Genomic DNA, 16,706 nt, shown 5'->3' with positions numbered 1-16,706 from the left:
GTGTCCATCAACAGCTAGAAGGATAAACAAAATGTGAACTATACATACAATGGAATACTATTCAGCCACTAAAAGCATGAAATACTGATACACGCTACAACATGGATGAACCTTGAAAACATTATGCTAAGTGAAAGAAGCCAGTCACAAAAGGACAAATGCTATATGATTCCATTTATATGAGTTACCTAGAACAGGCAAATCCATAAAGACAGAGAGTGGTTACAAGGGCTGGGGAGTGGGAGAAATGGAAGTTATTGTTTAATAGGTACAGGAGTTTCTATCTGGGATGATGAAAAAGTTCTGGAAATTGATAGAGTGATGGTAGCACAACAATGTGAATATATTTAATGCCACTGAACACTTAAAAACTGTTAAAGTGATACATTTTATGTTATGTATATTTTACCACAATTTTTTTCTTAAATTTATTTATTTATTTATTCTTGGCTGCTTTGGGTCTTCGTTGCTGCTTGCGGGCTTTCTCTAGTTGCGGTGAGCAAGGTCTACTCTTCATTGTGGTGCACGGGTTTCTCATTGCGGTGGCTTCTGTTGTGAAGCATGGGCTCTAGGCACATGGGCTTCAGTAGTTGTGGCACGCGGGCTCAGTAGTTGTGGCTCACGGGCTCTAGAACGCAGGCTCAGTAGTTGTGGCGCACAGGCTTAATGGCTCCACGGCATGTGGGATCTTCCCAGGCCAGGGCTCTGAACCCGTGTCTCCTGCATTGGCACGCAGATTCTTAACCACTGCGCCACCAGGGAAGTCCCATTAAAAGTGAAAAAAATCCTTAAGGTATCTACCCAAGAGAAAAGAAAGCATATATGTCCATACAAATACTGACAGTTCAGAGCAGCTTTTTGTAATAGCCAAAAACTGGAAACAACCCAAATGTACATCAAGAGGTTAATGGAGGGCTTCCCTGGTGGTGCAGTGGTTGAGAGTCAGCCCGCTGATGCAGGGGACACGGGTTCATGCCCCGGTATGGGAGGATCCCACATGCCGCGGAGCGGCTGGGCCCGTGAGCCATGGCCGCTGAGCCTGTGCGTCCAGAGCCTGTGCTCCACAACGGGAGAGGCCACAACAGTGAGAGGCCCGCGTAACACAGAAAAAAAAAAAAAAAAAAAAGAGGTTAATGGATAAACAAACTCTGGTATATGTATACAATGGAATACTTTTCAGTAAGAAAAAGGAATACACTCACAATACCTGCAATAACATAGATGAATCTCAAAATAATTATGTTGAGTGAAAGAAGCCATATAAAATAATTTATGCTATATTTATATATACATTTATATAGAATTCACATACTTTCTAGAAAGTGCACACTACTGTATGGTGACAGAAGTCGATTGGTGGTGGCCTGCTGGGGGGTACAAGGAAGGATAGGAGAGGAGGATAACCAAGGAACACACGGAAGCTTTGGCAGAAGTGATGGATAAATTCATTATCTTGATTGTGGTGACAGTTTCATGGGTATATACAGGTATATACTATGTCAAAACTTTTCAATTTGTACACTTTAAATATGTGCAGTTTTTTATATGTCAAGGATACCTAAATAATATTATTAAAATAAACATGCACACATAATTTCATTAACATATGAATAAATAATATTAAAAATAATTTTTAAAGAAGTGTCCTAGTTTGGATGATAAATTAAATGGTCACCCTATATATATTCTTCTCTCCACTTATGAAACACATTCACCTGATCCCCAATAGAGAAACTCCCCAAAGCCCACTGTGTTCAGCTCAAAGTCTATAACCTAAGTCTATAACTACCCACTGGGCCCAGATAGAGGTACAACCTATAAGCTAAAAGACAAACTGTCTTTAGGTATGTACTAGTGGAGTAGGAACAAGGTAACCACAATAAAAATGACTGTTCTGAAAATGAGAGAAATGTCCACTATCCCCCAAGGACACAGGAGAGGTTGGTGTTGGGGAGATGCCTGTTGGGGCCACAAGGTTTTCAGTGCCTGTTTCACTTCTGGTGCAGGTTTGTAGCCTGGGAATGGCTTCAGGGTTGAGTAGTCACAGATGTTTTCAGGCCAAACTGGTGGTTACTTGGGTAATACAGTAGCACCCCCTTATCCACGGTTTTAGTTTCACTTACACTTTCCCTGGTTTCTGTTAGCCAAGGTCAAATGCCATCCGAAAATATTAAATGGAAAATTCCAGAAACAAACAATTCATAAGTTTTAAATTGCACACCGTTCTGAGTAGTGTGATGAAACCCTGCCCAGTGTACCTTTGTCCTGCAGGGACATGAATCACCTGTTTGTCCAGTGCATCCGCACTGCATATACTTCCCGCCCCTTAGGCATTTAGTAGCCTTCTCGGTGATCAGATCGACTACTGTGGTGTCACAGAGCTTGTGTTCAGGTAACTCTCATTTCACTTAATAATGGCCCCAAAGAGCAAGAGTAGTGATGCTGGAAAAAACAGTATGTATAGTGTTCAGTACTAGCCATGGTTTCAGGCATCCACTGTGGGTCTTGGAACTATCCCCCCACGGTTAAGGGGGGACACTTAGCAGCCCTCCAGACTATTTGCTTCATGTGCAAATGACCACAGTCAAAGACCTCACCTAGATAAAATTTTTAGGCCTGGAGAGTTTGGTCTACAAATGAGCCTCTGTGCTGAGTTTAATGGCAGCCGCTTTCAATGCTTCTAAAACAGGGTGGGAAGGCAAATTCCTTAATCCCATTTTTTGCCTTCAGGCTCCTGGCCTCTGGGGGAAAGTTAGTCTTATCTCTCACTACTGCTCCTAAGCCGCTCCTCATAATTGCCTAGGTTTGAAATACCAAAGCAGAGGGCTTCTTTCAGCCCCGATTGTCTCCATGTTAGGGAACCCTTGGACAATTTGGATTGGGGGCTGCCAGCAGAGTACATTCCTTTCTATCTCTGCTGAAGACTGGAGCGCTTCTGTTTGTGTGTGCCCTGCTCTCTGAGGACTCTTGAAAGCAGAAAACAGCACCCAATGCACACGATGACTGAATATTCCCTACCAGTTCTCCAGTATTCCTGCCCCATTTGGAACCTGCCTTTCAAGGGCGGCCGGCACTTGTGACCCATTAGTGTGTTGTGAAGTCAAGTGGGTCACAGCCAACTTTTTTTTAATGAGGTGGAATAGAATAGAAAATATCAGATGCCTGCAGCCCAGGGCAGGAATAGAAGCTCTCTACTCCACGAAATTCCCTGCTCAGCTGCTTCCAGCTCCCTGGGTCACCCTCCATTGCTGATGGGTGGCCTTCAGCTTCAGGCACCAAGTTAATATCTGCAGACCAGGGAGAAAGAAGTTTGTCAAAAGATGGAGAAGTAGGCAAAGGGTACGCCAACAGTCTTTTATTTTCTGTTCCTAGAAGCTGCCATATAACACTTCTACTTGTATCCCATCAGCAAGAGTTTAGACACATGGTCACATCTAGTGCAAGGAGGGTGAGAGATGTTATTTTCATTCTGGGTGACCGTGTGCCCACTTAGTGATATTCCAATAGGAAAAAAGGAGAGAGGATGTTCGCTATAAGGCAACTAATAGGATTCGTGTGTAGATTCAAGGCATCATGAGGGATAACCAATTCTTTCTTTATTTTTTAACCAGTGATTTCTTTCAAAACTCTCAAAGCTATTCTCACATGGCTAGAAGAAGACACCTTGTTCTCGGTCTGCATTTGACCCATTTCCACCTCTTTGACCACTGGATATAGTGCTTAAACTTAGAAGTAGAGTCAAGATTCCTAGGTTCAAATCCAGGCTACCCCACTTATGAGCTGTGCGACTTTCGTTGGCAAGTTATTTTAACTTAGACTTAGTTTCCTTGGCTGTAAAATGATGGATAGCAATAGTATTATAGCAGAGTATTTTTACGAGGATGAAATATGAATTTGCATGTAAGGAAGCAGAGTGCCAGGCAGATGATAAGCTCTTAATAAATGATAATTCTAATTTCTTTTTTTTTTGTGGCTGTTTTGGGTCTTCGTTGCTGCGCGCGGGCTTTCTCTAGTTGCGGCCAGCAGAGGCTACTCTTCATTGTGGTGCGCGGGCTTCTCATTGCAGTGGCTTGTCTTGTTGCGGAGCTCGGGCTCTAGGCACGTGGGCTTCAGTAGTTGTGGCTCGCGGGCTCTAGAGTGCAGGCTTAGTAGTTGTGGCGCACGGGCTTATTTGTTCTGTGGCATGGGGGATCTTCCCGGACCAGGGATCGAACCCCGTGTCCCCCGCATTGGCAAGCAGATTCTTAACCACTGCTCCACCAGGGAAGTCCCAATAAATGATAATTCTAATTTATTATTCAATAGCTCCTTGCTGCCTGAAGGCTTAACTACCCAGCACATGAGAGTCTTCTAGAAAGTGTCTGCGGTGCCCCTAGTGGGTCCCATTCCTCATTGTATGGTCTCTCATTTATTTATCTTTTAATAACATTGTTTCCAATTAAAAAGTAATGCAACCCAACAACCTCACCTCTAGGAATCTATCTTAAAGAGAGACTCACATGACTGCACAGAGATGTACCTGATGTGCCGCCATTGTTGTAATAGCAACAAACTGGGAAGCAACCTCCAATAAGAGAATATTTTAAAGTTGTGGTTGCAGCAAACATGGATGGACCTAGAGACTATCATACTAAACAAAGTCAGAAAGAGAAAAACAAATACCATATGATATCACCTACATGTGGAATCTAAAATATGACACGAAGGAGCATATCTATGAAATGGAAACAGTCTTACAGACATAGAGAACAGACTTGCGGTTGCCAAGGAGGTGGGCAGAGTGAAGGACTGGGAGTTTGGGATTAGCAGATGCAAACTATTATATATAGGATGGACAAATATTTAGGTCCTACTGTATAGCACCAGGAACTATATTCAATATCCTGTGATAAACCATAATGGAAAAGAATATATATATGTATAACTGAGTCACTTTGCTGTACAGTAGAAATTAAACACAACATTGTAAATCAACTATACTTCAATAAAAATTTTTAAAAATTATGGAACAGCCAGAACTCTGGAATCCCATGAAGTCATTTAAAAGTCCTAGACTGGGGACTTCCCTGACGGTCCAGTGGTTAAGACTCCGCGCTTCCACTGCAGGGGGCAAGGGTTCAATCCCTGGTCGGGGACCTAAGATCCTGCAAGCCAAAAAAAAAAAAAAAGTCCCAGACTGACTTCCTCTGACACCACTCTTCCTCTATCCTGTCTCCAGCCTTCCTGAGGGGTTTAAAACATTCCAGCCTTCCTGAGGGGTCTCCAGCCTTCCTGAGGGGTCTCAAACTTTCCACTCTTGTTCTTATTGTGAGACTTCTGTGTAAGCCTGTTCTTCAGCTTGGCAGGTTCTGTCCTTGAGAGATTTCATTTGGATATGGCTTTCCCTAAACCACCTCTTTCAATCTGAAGGAGTCCCTCAGCCTATCTGTAGCACATCACCCTGTTTTATTTCTCAATGTAGCACTTTCCCTTAATTAATTAATTTACTGTTTGCCTCTCCCAACTGGAACATATATGCCAGGAAAGTAGTACCCTAGTCTTGTTTACTATTCCGACGAAAACTGAGCCTGCTGCAGGGTGGGAATTCAATAAATATTTGCTGAATAAATAATACTATTTATTATTTTGAATAAATAAAAAGCACTTATTAAGTGCTTTCTATTTTCTGGGCATTGTCCTACATCCTTTAAGTATATTAATACATATAGAATCCTTACAACAATTCTATGAGGTATTTACTATTATTATCATATCATTTTACAGATGAGGCATTTGCCGAAGGCCAAGCAGCTAATAAGTTGCAGAGCTGAATTTCAACCCAGGGAGTGGGTCCCGGTCTTATGACCTTAACCCCTACACAACGTTGCCTCTTAAATGTCAAGAACCAAAATGTACACAATGTAGCTAAAGCAGGGCTCAGGGCAAAACTTATAACTGTAAATGCCTATATTTAAAAAGAAGAAAGATCTCAAATCAATTACTTAAACTTCTGCCTTAAGGAACTAGAAAAAAAAGAGCAAATAAAACTCAAAGCAAGGAGAAGGAAGGAAATAATAAAGACTAGAGCAGAAACAAATGAACCAAAGAGCAGAAAAACAATAGCGAACATCAACAGAACCCAAAGTTGGTTCCTTGAAAAGATCAACAAAAGTGATAAACTTTTAGTTAGACTGACCAAGAAAAAAGGAGAGAAGGTTAAAATGACTAAAATCAGAAATAAAAGAGAGGACATTAATACTAAACTTACAGAAATAGGAAAGATTATAAGAGGATACCATACGGGGAGCTGCTGATCAGAGGGTACAAGCCTTCAGTTATAAGATGAATAAGCCCTGGGGATCTAATGTACAGAATGGTAACTGCCTAATGATATTGTTCTGTGTACTTGAAGTTTGCTAAGAGAATAGATCTTAAGCACCCTCACCACACACACATAAAAAAAGGTAACTGAGGTAATGGATGTGTTAATTAACCTGATTGTGGTAATCATTTCACAAAGTATACATAGGTCAAATCATCATGTTGTATCCTTTTTTTTTTTCCCTATTTTTTTGCCACACCACAAGGCATGTGGGAGGTTAGTTCCCCAGCCAGGGATTGAACCCGTGCCCCCTGCATTGGAAACACGGAGTCTTAACCACTGGACCGCCAGGAAAGTCCCATGTTGTATATTTTTAATGTATACAATTTGATTTGTCAATTATACCTCCACAAAGCCAAAGAAATAAGGAAAAAAAAAAGAATACTATGAACAACTGTACTCCAACAAACTAGATAATTTAGATAAAATGGGCAAATTCTAGAAAAGTGCAAATATCAAAACTGACTCAAGAAGAAATTGAAAACATGAATTACAAGACATCAAATTAATAATTAAAAACTTCCCACAAAAAAAGTCTGGTCCCAGATAGCTTCACTGGTGAATTCTATGAAACATTCAAAGAAGAATTAATACTAATTATGGTAGGTTGAATAATGTCTTCCCCAAAATACCCATGTCTGTCACAATTGGAAGAATCTATGAATGTTAATTTATATGACAAAGGGATTTTACACATGAGATTAAGTTAAGAATCTTGAGATGGGGAGATCATCCCGGATTATCTGAGTGGACCTGATGTAGTGACAAAGGTCCTTCTAAGAGGGATGATGGAAAAGTCAGGGTTAGAATGCCATGTGAAGAAGGAAGCAGAGTCTAAACAAGAAGCTACTACCCAGCTGGCTGTGAGGATGGAGGAAATAGCCACAAGAAGCTTCTAGAAGCTGGAAGAGGCAAGGAGCAGATAGATTCTCTCCTGGAGCTTCCAGAAGGAACCAGTCCTGTTACATCTTGATTTCTCACTTTAGAGTCATTTCTGGATGTTGAATCTGCAGAACTGTAAGAGAATAAGTTTGTTATTTTAAGCCACTAGGTTTGTGGTAATTTGTTACAGCAGCAAAAGGAAACTAGTACACCAATCTTCCACAAACCCTTCCAAATACAGAAGAAGAGGGAAAACTTCCCAATCACTGCATGAGGCCAGTATTACTCTGATACCAAAACCAGACAAAGACATCACAAGGAAAGAAAACAACAGACCAGCATCCCTTACAAATTTAGACACAAAAATCCTGAACAAGCAATACTAGCAAAATGAATCCAACAATATATAAAAAGGAAAAAATGAATATATGTGTATCACTGAGTCACTTTGCTGTACAGCAGAAATTGGTACAACATTGTAAATCAACTATACTTCAATAAAAAAAAAAAATTAAAAACATATAAAAAGAATTATACCATGGTATATAATTATACCATTACATCATGAACAAGTGGGATTTATCCCAGGAACACAAGGTTGGTTTAATATCTTATGCAGAAAAAAATTAACGTGTGGAGCTTGAGACTGCTATCCTTAGAAATGCCTGCTTGCAAGGTTGGCCCTTGGCTGGCATCTGGGAATGTGAATTTAAGGACTGGTAAGAGTAGCTCACTATGCCTGCACTATTTATACAAATCATGTGGTTTATGCTAAATACCTGCTTTCCTTCTGGGAGTCTGGAATTTTGATACATGCTAGACAAAGGATGCCTATATGGCCAGCCTTTATTAAAAACCCTGGACACTGAATTTCAAATGAGCTTCCGTGGTAGACAATATTTCACATGTTGTCAGGACTTGTTGGAGGGATTAGGCGTGTCCTATGTTGACTCCCCTGGGAGAGCACTCTGGAAGCTTGTGTTGGTTTCCTCTGGACTTTGCCCCTTGTGCTGTTTCTCTTTGCTGATTTTGCTCTGTGTCCTTTCACTATATAATAAAACTTATCTGTGAGTATGACTACATACTGAATCCTATGAGTCCTTCTTATGAATCATTGATACTGAAGATGGTCTTGGGGGTTTGAAAATCAATGAACGTAATACATCACATCCATAGAATAAAGGACAAAGACCATCTGATCATCTCAAAAGATGCAGAAAAAAGCATCTGACAAAATCCAACACAGTTTCATAATAAAAATACTTAGCAAACTAAGAATAGAAGGGAGTTTCTGCAGCCTAATAAAGGGAATATATGAAAAACCCATAATTAAAATCAAACTTAATGGCGAAAGACTGAATGACATCCCCCTAAGATCAAGAGCAAGACAAGGATGTCCACTGTCATCCCTCCTATTAAACGTTGTTTTGGAGGTTCTAGCTAGAGTAATCAGACAAGAAAAAGAAAGAAAAGTCATCCAGGTACTCGCTTCAGCAGCACATATACTAAAATTGGAACAATACAGAGAAGATTAGTATGACCCCTGCGCAAGGATGACACACAAATTCGTGAAACGTTCCACATATATATATATTTTTGGCCATGCCCTCGGCAGTGAAAGCATGGAATCCTAACCACTGGATCGCCAGGGAATTCCCAAAGCATTCCATATTTTTAATTATTAGAGAAATTCAAATCAAAACTACAGTGAGGTACCACCTCACACTGGTCAGAATGGCCATCATTAAAAAAATCTACAAATAACAAATGCTGGAGAGGGTGTGGAAAAAAGGGAACCCTCCTACATTGTTAGTGGGAACGTAAATTGATGCAGCCACTCTGGAAAACAGTATGGAGGTTCCTCAAAAAACTAAAAATGGAGTTGCCATGTGATCCAGCAATCCCACTCCTGGGCATGTATCCGGAGAAAACTCTACTTCAAAAAGATACGTGCAGGGCTTCCCTGGTGGCGCAGTGGTTGAGAGTCCGCCTGCCGATGCAAGGGACACGGGTTCATGCCCCGGTCTGGGAAGATCACACATGCCGCGGAGTGGCTGGGCCTGTGAACCATGGCCGGTAAGCCTGCGCGTCCGGAGTTTGTGCTCTGCAACGGGAGAGGCCACAACAGTGAGAGGCCCGGGTACCGCAAAAAAAAAAAAAAAAAAAAAAGGAAAGAAAAGATATGTGCACCCCTGTGTTCATAGCAGCACTATTCACAATAGCCAAGACATGGAAACAACCTAAATGTCCATTGACAGATGAATGGATAAAGAAGATATGGTACATATATACAATGGAATACTACTCAACCATAAAAAAAATGAAATAATGCCATTTACAGCAACACAGATGGACCTAGAGATTATGATACTAAGCAAAGTAAGTCAAAAAGAGAAAGACAAATACCATATAATATCACTTATACGTGGAATCTAAAATATGACACAAATGAACTCATCTACGTAACAGAAACAGATTCACAGAGATTGAGAACAGACTTGTGGTTGCCAAAGTGGGGGGTGGGGGAGGGATAGATTGGGAATTTGGGATTAGCAGATGCAAACTATTATATATAGAATAGATAAACAACAAGGTACTACTGTATAGCACAGGGAACTATATTCAATATCTTGTGATAAACCATAATGGAAAAGAATATGAAAAAGAATATATATATGTATAACTGAATCACTTTGCTGTACAGCAGAAATTAACACATTGTAAATCAACTATAGGTCATGAAATAAATAAATAAAAAGTCATCCAGATTAGAATGGAATAAGTAAAACAATCTCTATTTAAAAATGACATGATCTTGTGTACAGAAAATTCTAAAGAACTCACTAAAAAACTATTAAAAGTAATAAATGAGTTCAACAAGGTTGCAAGATACAAGATGAATATATGAAAATCAATTGTATTTCTATATGCTAGCAATAAACATTCCAAAAATGAAATTAAGAAAACAATTCAAGTTAAAATAGCAACAAAAAGAATAAAATACTTAGCTGTAGCTTTAAAAAAAGATGTGTAAGACTTGTACAATGGAAATAGCAAAACATTGTTGAAGGAATTAAGATCAGATGTAAATAAATGTAAAGACGTATTCACAGATCAGAAGACTTAACATTTTAAGATTGACTGATTAATTTGCAGATTCAATACCATCTCCACCAAGATCCCAGCTGGCTTTTTAAAGCGAAATTGGTAAGCTGATCTTAATATTTAAATGAAAATGCCTGGGACCCAGAATAGATAAAACAATATTGAAAAAGAAGAAAACAGTTAGAGGACTCAAACTTTCTGATTTTAAATCTTGAGAGGGTACTGGCATAAGCGAAGGCATATAGATCATTGGGCAAGAATTGACAGTTCAGAAATAAACTGTACATTTATGGTTAATTGATTTTCAACAAGGGTGTCAAGACCATTCATGAGGGAAAGAATAATCTTTTTAAGAAATTCTGCTGCGATAACTGAAATGCACAAGCAAAATAATGAAGCTGGACCTCTACCTCACACCATACACAAAAATTAACTCAAAATGGATCATAAACCTAAATGTAAGAGCTAAAAACTATAAAATCCCTCAGAAGAAAACATAGGACTAAATCTCCATGACCTTGGGTTAGGAAACAGTTTCTTAGGTATAACACGTAAAGCACAACACCCAAAAGAAAATAAATAAATTGGACCTCATCAAAAATTAAAAACCCTTGGGAGTTCCTTGGCGGTCCAGTGGTTAAGACTCTGCGCTTTCACTGCAGGGGGCACGGGTTCGATCCCTGGTTGGGGACCTAAGATCCTGCATGCTGCGTGTTGTGGCCAAAAATAAATAAATAAATTAATTAAATTAAATTAAAAGCCTTAAAATAACTATAAGTAGAGTACAACCTTTAAAATTTTGAATCACTATGTTTATAGTTGAAACTTATATAATATTTTACATCAACTATACATCAAAAAAAAAGTAAAAACTTTTGTGTCTCAAAGGACACTACAAAGAAAGTGAAAAGGTATTCCACAGAATAGAAGAAAATATTTGCAAATCATGTATCCAGAATATGTAAAGAACATTTACAACCCAATAATAAATGAACAGATAACTCAACTTTAAAGTGAGCAAAGGATTTGGACAGATATTTGTTTAAAGAATATGTACAAATCAACAATAAACACATGAAAACATTTTCAACATCATTAGTCATCAGGGAAATGCAAATCAAAACCACAATAAGATACTACTTCATGCCCACTAGGTTGGCTATAATCAAAGATAGACAATAACAAGTGTTGGTGAGGATGTGGAGAAGTTGGAATCCTCATACATTGACGGTAGGAGTGTAAAATAGTGCAGCTCTGTGGAAAACAGTTTAGCAGTTCCTCAAAAAGTTAAACATAGAGTTGCCATATGACCCAGCAATTCCACTCCTAGGTATATATCCAAGAGAAATGAAAATATCCATCAACAGAAAAACTTACACATGAATATTCACAGAAGCTTTATTCATAATAACTAAAAGTGGAAACAACATGAATGTCCACCAGTGCATGAAAGGATAAAGAAAATGTGGTATACCCATACAGTGGAATATTATTTGGCTATTGAAAGGAATGAGGTACTGATACATACTACAACATGGATGAAACTTTTTTTTTTTAATTTATTTTTGGCTGTGCTGGGTCTTTGTTGCTGTGCGCGGGCTTTCTCTAGTTGCGGTGAGTGGGGGCTACTCTCCGTTGTGGTGCATGGGTCTGTCATTGTGGTGGCCTCTCTTGTTGCAGAGCAAGGGGCTCTAGGCGTGCGGGCTTCAGTAGTTGCAGCACGTAGGCTCAGTAGTTGTGGCTCGTGGGCTTAGATACTCCGTGGCATGTGGGATCTTCCCGGACCAGGGCTTGAACCCCCTGCTTGGCAGGCGGATTCTTAACCACTGTGCTACGAGGGAAGCCCTGGATTAAACTTGAAAGCATAAAACATCACCACTGTAGAGAATGGACTCAAGGACACGGGGAGGGCGAAGGGTAAGCTGGGATGAAGTGAGACAGTGGCATTGACATATATACACTACCAAATGTGAAATAGATAGCTAGTGGGAAGCAGTCGCATAGCACAGGGAGATCACCTCGGTGCTTTGTGACCACCTAGAGGCGTGGGATAGGGAGAGTGGGAGGGAGACGCAAGAGGGACGAGATATGGGGATATAAGTATACGTATAGCTGATTCACTTTGTTATACAGCAGAAACTAACACAAAGGTAAAGCAATTATACCCCAGTATAGGTGTTAAAAAGAAAACCACACCACTACAGTCACAAAAGGTAATGTATTGTATGATCCTGTCTTGTTTTTTGTTTTTTTTTGGCCGTGCCAAATGGCTTGCGGGATCTTAGTCCCCCGACCAGGGACTGAACCCAGGCCCTCAGCAGTGAAAGTGTGGAGTCCTAACCACTGGACCGCCAGGGAATTCCCTGTATGATCCCATTTTTATGAAATGTGCAGAAATAAGCAAATTCATAGAGACAGAAATCAGATTAGTGGTTTCCAGGGTCTGTGGAAGTTGGGGGGAAGTAGGAAGTGACCGCTAACGGGTACCGGGTTTCTTTTGGGGGTGGTAAAAATGTTCTAAAATTGACTGTAGTGGTGATGGTTGCACAAGTCCGTGGATATACTGAAAGCCATAGAATTGTACACTCTAAGTGGATGAATTGTACGGTATGTGAATTACATCGCAATATAGCTGTTAAAAAATGTCAAGGAGGCGGGCTTCCACGGTGGCACAGTGGTTAAGAATCTGCCTGCCAATGCAGGACATGCGTTTGAGCCCCGGTCTGGGAAGATCCCACATGCTACGGAGCAACTAAGCCTGTGCGCCACAACTACTGAGCCTGTGCTCTAGAGCCCATGAGCCACAACTACTGAGCCCTCGTGCTGCAACTACTGAAGCCCATGCGCCTAGAGCCTGTGCTCCTCGACAAGAGAAGCCACCGCAATAAGCCCTCGCACCACAACGAAGAGTAGCCCCCGCTCGCCGCAACCAGAGAAAGCCCGCGTGCAGCAACGAAGACCCAATGCAACCATAAATAAATAAATTTTAAAAAAACAAAATAAAACAAAAAAAACGTCAAGGAGGCAATCGGGTGTGCCCCGGAGAAGAGAGGCTGGAGCAGGAGAAATAAGTTGCAAGTTATTGGGCCACAGACAGGGATGGGAGAACTCTTACTGGAAAGATGAGTAGAGGGGTAAGAGGATTCAGGATCAAGTCCTGGGACCTTTCATCACTGGAATGAGGAAAGGAGGGGGGTTCAGGAAAGGAGGCCGAATAGCAGACAGTGGGGTAGGAGACATGCATGTGATGTGGACAAGCTGAGGAGGACTAGCTGAGGCCAAGAGAGGAGAATGTTTTGAGAAGGGGGAGGGGCCAAGTGGGTCGCAGGCAGCGGAGTGGGCAGGAAGGTGCAAGCAGGAAGCAGGGCCCATCCCCAGCTGTCTGCCCCCTTTGGCAAAAAGTCCACAGTGTGCCCCACTGAAGCCTCCCTGAAGCAGCAGGGGGTGTAGTTTGGTGAAGGGGAAGGAAAAGGAGCAGAGTTTGGTGCTCAGCATGCCAAGGACAATCTCAGCCCTGCTGCTTCACTGCCTAAGTGACCTTAGGAAAGACACGGGGCCTGCTTCCTCACTCCTGAATGGCCTTTTAGGGTTGATGAGGAGATTGAATACTGTACCCTGTGCAAACTGCCTGACACATAGTGGGCACTTTAGTTGTTAAAAGCTCCAGCTCCAAAGACAGGCAGCTAGCTGTGTGATCTAGGCCAGTTTCCTTAACCTCTCTGAACCTCAGTTTTCAGGAGGTTCCGGGGTGTATTAGTCAAATCCACCTCACTGGACTGTTTCAAGAGTTAGATGACAAAATGCAAGTAAAGCATTTGGCAGGGGGCTGGGACACAGTAAGGGCTTCGTGAAGAGCTGCATGTTCCTTTCTGCTCTCAGCCCTTGCCTTGATGCACGCCTGAGCTGGGTGACAATCGGGGACCACGGGGAGCAGCTCCCACTAACCATCTTCCCGCAGGGCTGGGCCCCGGCCCCTAAACAGCCGCTCAGCTCAGCCAGCCCGGCATCAACGCGCCACCAAGAAGACTGAGACAGAGCAGAGCGCTGGGCCTTAGCTGGAGCGGGGTCAGTGTGTGCATGTGGCCGGGTGGGGGGCCTGTAGCCTCTTCCTGGCTGGTATTGGCTCGCAGATCGGCAACATGATCACCGCCTTGACCTCGGGAGGGAACAGCTGCTCTGAGGCCATCCCATGACTCGAGTACCTCACATAAGGCCCCCTTAACCTTGGGCAGCTGCCGCGTCCACGCCAACAGCTGGGCCCCGCGGGCCGTAAATCACTGACGACACAATCCGACCAGCGCGGCTGGCGGCTGCTGCCGGGGGTGGGAGCGGGGCGGGGCGCAGGCAGGGCCTCAGAAACCCTCCCCCCTCCCCCCACACCCCACCCATTCCATTCAAGCCAAGGGTGGCGGCTTTGTAGCCTTGCTGGGCAAACTTTCGTCAAATCCGCAGAGGTCTTTCGACACAACAGACGCTGCACAGCAGAAGCAATGTGGACGTCCAGGGGGAGGCTACGCGTATAAGCCGAGACGGGAACTGGAAAGTCTGACATGAAAGTCACTCGATCACACGCCGTGGGGCTGGCGGGGACCGGCGACCCCGCGTCTCCAGCCGGAGGCCCCTCGCGCGCGTCTTGCCTCGGTCCTGGCGGCGAACACCGGGGCGCAGGGGAAGCCAGCTAATCCCGCGGATTCCACGAATGCGCAGAACACACACTCCGCGCTGCCCGCCGGCGGCCACCGGGCACAGGCAGAGGGACCACCGCCCGGGGGACTAGGACACCCGCCCCGGGGTATGTTAGTGCAGGGCACCAGAAGACAGCCTGGATTTTTCCATTATCTGATGAGGGTGCATTCCAGACCGTTCATCCACGTGTTTGCTTTGCTCCCGTGTGATTTGTCTAGAAATGTCTGTAATGGCATTTTCCCTTTAACATCGTAATAGGCAGTGCAAAGGAGAAGAGTATTAACCATTCTCTGCCGTTAGATTCCTCATGGCAAAGAACTGGCAGGTGGTGGAAACAAACGTGGGTGTCAACTGCCTTCTGGCAATCGTCACCACTTGTTTACATCTTGAAAAGAATGGAAGGAAAAGTGCAAACGTGGAAACAGTTGTTTTAGGTGCTGGAGTGATTTGCTTTTAATTGTCCCTGGCAAAAGTAATCTGTGGGGTGGGGAGGATGGTAGCCCTGGGTCCCGGTAGTGACTGGGAGGGCTTTCTGGGGGTGTGGGTGATGTTCTGCCATCCATCTAGGTGTGGGTTGTTACCTGGGTATGTTCACTTTATTCACCAAGCTGGACACTTACCATCTGTGTGCTTTCCTGTGTGCTATATACTTCAATAAAATGTTTGCTTTAACAAATGTTTGTGAATGATATCTTCTTATTTGTAAAACATATTTTCAAAGGTACTCATAATAGGGTGAAAGGGACTTTAGTGATTACCTAAACCAATTCCACTGCTGTACTGATGAGAAAGGAAGGCTCAGAATGAAACTAGTCACTGAGACCCACTGAGTCAGAGGCTGATCCAGAAATGGGACCTCAAAACCCTCTCGCTTCTGTTCCACTGAACCAGGTGACCTCTGCAAGCCTGGATTAAGAAAACTTTTAGAGGATCATGGTTTTTTTTTAAAAAAGAGTAGTGGTAACATTTTCAAATTTTAAAAATCAATACGGTGTTACTTTAGTTTTTGAATTGGTTATATGTACGAAAGCTACAGAATTCAAAAGTCACAAAAAAGATTTATGATGCAAAGTGTCATTCCCATTCTTAGGGACTCTGTCCCACTCTGGCCCAGGTGCCATTGCAGAGACTTCTGTGCATCTTTCTGGAGACCGTCTGTGCCTGATTAACATGCTCCTTTCTTATTCACAGAAAGGGAACACACTGGACACACCATTCTACACCTCGTTCCCATCACTTCATTAACACACCCTGAACCCTGTTCATTTCAATACCCTTAGCCCCTGCCCACCCCACCCCACTTTTAAAGGCTATAGAGTGATCCTTTGTATGGACTATTTAAGCAAATCCCCTATTAGTGGACATTTAGACTGTTTCTAGCATTTGATATTAGATCGATGCTGCAGTATATAGACTTTTTCATGTTGTTAGGCCAAAGTGTAAGTAGATTGTGGAATAAATTCCTAGAAGCTGTATTAGTGGATCAAGGGTGCATCCACTTAAAATTTTAGTAAATATAGCTAAATTGCTAGCCATAAATTGTGCCATCTTACAGTCTCATAAACAAGGTATGAGAGCAGCTGTTTCCCTCTACTCTTGCGACACAGTGTTTTCAAATTCTTTGGACTGTGCCGATCTGATAGTTTCAAAAGCGTATGTCAGGCTAATTATG

General features: G+C 42.5%; 1 non-coding gene across 1 annotated transcript; it reads left to right on the top strand.

Annotated features, from left to right (window-relative positions):
* The first annotated feature begins 8,724 nt into the window (after positions 1-8,724).
* LOC137203097 (U6 spliceosomal RNA) lies at positions 8,725-8,831 on the top strand. Its single transcript, XR_010932926.1, has one exon. It is a non-coding gene; the product is annotated as a U6 spliceosomal RNA (small nuclear RNA).
* The last annotated feature ends 7,875 nt before the right edge of the window (positions 8,832-16,706 follow it).

Source organism: Pseudorca crassidens, chromosome 11 (genome assembly GCF_039906515.1).
Source record: "Pseudorca crassidens isolate mPseCra1 chromosome 11, mPseCra1.hap1, whole genome shotgun sequence".
Classification (NCBI taxonomy): domain Eukaryota; kingdom Metazoa; phylum Chordata; class Mammalia; order Artiodactyla; family Delphinidae; genus Pseudorca; species Pseudorca crassidens.
The sequence above is the reverse complement of the archived record's forward strand: the minus strand, read 5'-3'. Positions and strand labels throughout refer to the sequence as shown.